Raw genomic sequence first — 5,314 nt, 5'->3', positions numbered from 1 at the left:
CGGCCCGCTCCTAGCCGGGCTCGCCACCGCTGATTGGCTGCCGCACCTACAGTGGTTTGTCACTATTGGGCGTGGTCAGCTATCGATCAAGCCTCGGGGGGCGGGGCGCTGAGAAAAAACGTGCTTGGAGTGGCTGAGGTTGGCTGTCTCTCGCAGCAACCCCGCCCCAGGAGGGAGAAGTGGGAGGGTCCCTGCCTGGGAGGCTGCTGTTCCACTGGCCACTGGCCACTCGCCCCTGGGCAGTTTTCCCGCGAGGCTGTCTGTGGGCTCAGGCCGCTGTTACCTGTCCGCCCGCTGCACAACGGGTCCAGAAAAGGCCAGAGGATCCGGGGGCATGTGGCTTCTTACAGGAAGAGGCCTGCTTTTTTTTAAGTCATTTGCAAAAATATTTTTAATTTTCTGAGTGTGGGAGTACACGTATAAAGGTTTAATTGTCAGAACTGCCTAATAAGTAGAGGCTTTTAGCTCTGTTTTACAGGAAAGGGAACGGCCCCTATCTAGTTAATGGGGGAGTGGGGGAGGGAGGCAAATATGAGCCCCTAGACTCCATTCTTGCTCCTCTGCCTTTGGAGTCTTGCTCCTCTGCCTTGTAATAACGAACATTGGGCTAAGATAGTAGTTACCCAGCAGGGCTGTACCTAGTCAAAGGACAATGGCCACATGGGCAGGCACTGTGGGTGCTTCACTGATAAACATAATTGCAAGACCACTCAGGCACAGGGAACAGCTATGAGGTTTATTTAACAAATAGGGGAAACAAGGAGTATCTAAGACAACAGGTTGACAGGCTCTCTAACCCCAGAGAGTGTCCACAGAGCCCAAAAAGCCACATCCAGGATGGCGCCATCTTGCCAGGATCCAACTGAGCTCCCAGCCCACATCAAGTAATGGCCAGGATCCAACTGACCACAGTTAGCAGTGCTCACGGGCAGGGCTGCTGAGTTGATGCCACAGCAGCCCACAGCAAGTCTGACAGTCCGGATACCAAATGCTGGCCCAGACAACAAAGGAGATGGCAGGCTGCCAGACAATTAGTTCTCAGAAGTGACCTGGCCACAGAGTACCCATGACCCTTCAACAGTGCTGAACAGCACCGGCCACTAATGCCAGTCACACAGTCACTAGTGTTACAGTTCTTTGTGCATCAATGATCCACAGCAACAACAGACCACTACTTGAGTAACCCTAGAGGATTCTTCCCTGAAATTACTTTTTCAATAAGTATTGAACACCTAATTGCCAGGTCTTGGAGATACAACGAGAACTGTGGTCATTTGGGTGCCAGCCAGTTACTTGCTGTGGGCCAGGAGCTTCACCCATCATTGGCAGGATGGTGCCATCTTGGTTGTGTGTTTTTTTGGGCTCTGTGCACACTCCATGGGGTTAGATAGCCTGTCACTTGTGGTCTCTTTTGGGACATGGATGCAATAAAGAAATAAAACTAATAGCAATTGATTTTTATACTTAAGCAAACACTCCAACCCTTATAAAGAAGACATTTTTTTTGCTGGGAATCACAAAGGTTAATTGAGATTAGGAAAGATGATACTCGAAGGAAAGAGTTTTTGCAAATTTTGGGAGCTGTTAGAGAAATAGGAGAGAGAAAAATAGGAATATGTGCCAAACTCCTGCTCTTTTGTAGTATCCTCATCTTAGTAAAGGACAACCTCATCTTTCCAGGTGTTCAAGCCAAACCCTGGAGTCAGCTTTAACTTATCTTACTTTATAGCAGCTCCCACTGTCTCCAACTTCAAGTATGTAACTTCTCATTTCTTCAGCACTTTCAACCTGGTTCAGATCACTCATCTCAAACATTGTCATTCTCCTTATCCTAGACTCCTACAATCCATTTTTAACACAGACGCTCAAATGAATATTTTAAACCCAACTAGATCAATGCACTTCTTAGCTCAAAATGCCTCCCTGGTGCCATTTTATTGTCTTTACAATATTTTACAAGCCCTAAAAAATCAAGCCTATTGCCTTTGATGTCATATCTTACTACTCCCTTCACTCATTTCCATACTAGCTACACTAGCCATTTCTCAAACATGCCAGTATCTGCTCATCTCAGATGCTTTGTTTCCTACAATGACCTTCCCTAACCACCTCCATGGCTTGCTCTCTAATCTCAAGGTCTTTGCTGAAACGCAGTTTCATGAGGCCTTCCCTATCTTATATCCTATTTCAATAATCTTACCTACACACACACACAGCCAGCCCCTTCCCTGTTTTACATTGTTCAAAGTACTAGTAATATAATACAATTTACTTATCCTCCCTAGAACTTTAATGTTAATTTCTACAAGGGTAGGCTGCTCGTTTTGCTGGCTGCCTTAGTCCTCATCAGTAAGTGTGTCTTGCACCTAGTAGGTACTATTTTCTAATGAAGGAATAATAAATAAAAAGCTGGGGAGTCCCTGAAACTACTTTTCAGAAATCTGTATCAAATACTCATATTTAACTTCTCATTACTGTGGCCTTTTGGTTTTTAATGTTATGTGAAATGAGGAGATTGATGTTCCACAATGAAAAAAAGAGCTTAAGTAGGACAGGTGATAATCCATAAGCTAAATAAACTTTTCAGAAGTAGGATCATTACAACAAATGCCTCTACCAACTCCACAATAGTCAGAGAAAAGGGCTTAAAATACAGAAGACTGTGTAACAGAGATCAAGTCAAAATCATTTAGCTCTTAAATATATCAGTGAGACCAAGACACAGGCATTGATATGTAGTTCTAATTAGTTTAACAAACCCTATGATCAGAACCCAGTTATACACTAATTTTTGTTAAAACCTCCTAAATTATGACACAAATTAAGCAGTAGCTGTAGTTGAAACAACAGAAGGGAAAATAAATCACTGGAGTTCTATTTCTTCTACTTTAAAAAAATATATTTATTTATGCATACAAAAACTGAGGTACTGGCCAGATGTGCAGGGGGTGAGAAGACATTTTGTTCAACTTTCCGGAAGAATGCTGGTTGAGACTAACTTCCACATAAGCAAGTCATTTATTTTATGATTATGTAACATCCATGCCCAGGTTCATTTACTGCTTCTCTATTCTCCTTTTCAAATCAGACCAGAATTCTTGAAATGTCAGCAACTTCCAGGTAAGTTTCAGGAGATGGAGATAAAAACTCACTTTAAGAAAATGGAATAAATGTGGGCCTCCCTGGTGGCACAAGGGTTAAAGTGCATTATGAAGTCACAGCATAAGATCGATCCCTGGCCGGGAGTGACCCCCATGACGCAGCAGACCTCTCCTATCCACTGCTCCCCTCAGCAGTGGATTTCAGTCCATCTGCCTGCTCTGCTCCCCACTCTGTCTCTGGGGAATCTTCTCACCCCCTGCACATCTGGCCAGTACCCCAGTTTTTGTATGCATAAATAATATATATTTTTTTTAATGGAATAGAACTCAAGTGATTTCTTCAATTATTTCAACTACAGCTACTGCTTAATGTGTGTCACAATTTAGGAGGTTTTAACAAAAATTCTTTCCTTATAAATGTGTCATTTATAATTCTTAGCCTATATTGATTTTCTATCTCAGGAAAGGTGTGAGTATTCATTGAACCTTTGTTGGTACTGCTTCAGCTTTTTTATCTGCCAAATGCAGTGTCTACACTAACAGTTCAGATTTTACAAAAAAAAAAACAGTTATGAAACACATGATGTTTGCTAGGTAAGTAGGACGTGTTGCTACATCTATTAGGACATTTTTTTCTGTTTACCATTACTGCGAGGTATTCATGCAACAATGATGTTTTTCTGACATATTTTATGCTACCAAGTTAAGTTCACTGTGATGACCAAATATTGGGTCTTTCCAATGGATTCAATTCCCACCAGATTTTGTGCAGGAAGAAAGTATCCTATTACCAAAACTACTTCCATAACCCGATCAATAAAACAACAGACTAGTCCAAAGACTCATGACAACCAGGTTGAGAGTTTTGTCATTAACATTTATTGATGGGATGGATAAATACAGATTGAGAAACATACTTGACAGCAAGATATCAAACTGATAGCCAGACTATAAAATGTATACAACATCCTTTTTAAAAATTTTTAAATTTTTAAAAAAATTTTTTTACAAAGAGCCCTTACTGTAATAGTCACGTCTTATTCACATAACAGCAGTAGAGATCCCAAGGGGGGTAGCATCCAGAACTGAGGTGCCCCAAGGAGGACAGAGGCAACAGCAGAATAATATACCAAGGACTCTTAAGAGCAATACAAAGAAAACAGACAAAAATTTTACCACAAAATTGTACCTGAGTGACATAGATTGGTAAAGTGTTTTTACTTTTTTTTTCTTCTTTGCTCTTTGGTCTGATAAGAAAACGGACAGTTTCAGGTGTGTAGAACAGGGTGGGGAATGGTTAGTTTCAAACCCAGAAACCTAGGTTAACACTCAATTAGGCTGTTGTATTCCTTTTTAGGTGCTTAACCAGCCAGCCACTTCCTTTTTGCAACTAATTTCAACGTGACCAACCATTAATTAGCTAGATTTTCAGCATTCAACTGAAGAGTTCCTGACGACCTGATGGCGCCATACTTGCTCTGGCTTCGATTAGCATGCTGTCAAGCATCCTCCCATACTCAACACGGCAACAGAAAACCCAAGTATTCCTCTCTTCATTCAACCATGAATATACACTCATAAAAGGGAAGAGTAGACACTGTTTTTTAGTAAACATTCATTTTCTTTCCCTCCCTTTTCCAATGATAAGTTCTTATTAAAAACATTAAAATGGAGGGGTCCCCCACTTAAAAAATAATTCCCATTCCACTCTACCAGGCAGGATTACAGTACCATGTTTGTTTCAAACTCACATCTATAGAGGGGAAGAAATAATAGAATTTGACAGTGTGGTACAACATGAAATTCTTAAACCATCAGGAGTAAATAGTTAAATGCTGAGTGGTAATAAACAATACAAGAAATCTAGTAGATACTAGTCACTGGAAGCTTAGTGGGGCTGTGGAGGGCTTTTCACCACGCGATGGGTTACACAGACAGCTTAAATTCTCCTACACCCAAGAGAATATTGGTATTCCAATTTCAAGGTGTTCTAGAATCTCCCTTTTCCTAGCATTAGTATCAAAACAGTACATCAACAAATCATCCCTTCAAAAATTAATTAGTTCCCAAAAAAATGGGAAGTACACGTTTAAAAACCCAACCATCCTGGAATCTGACTCCCCTCAGTGCCTCTCCAGAAGCAAGATATGAGGGGCATGCATTTTCAACATGGGAAATTAGGTAGCAGAGGCTTAAGGAAACCCAGTACTGGT

The sequence above is a fragment of the Condylura cristata genome, unplaced genomic scaffold, assembly GCF_000260355.1.
Source record: "Condylura cristata isolate star-nosed mole 26May11 unplaced genomic scaffold, ConCri1.0 scaffold00034, whole genome shotgun sequence".
Classification (NCBI taxonomy): domain Eukaryota; kingdom Metazoa; phylum Chordata; class Mammalia; order Eulipotyphla; family Talpidae; genus Condylura; species Condylura cristata.
The sequence above is the reverse complement of the archived record's forward strand: the minus strand, read 5'-3'. Positions refer to the sequence as shown.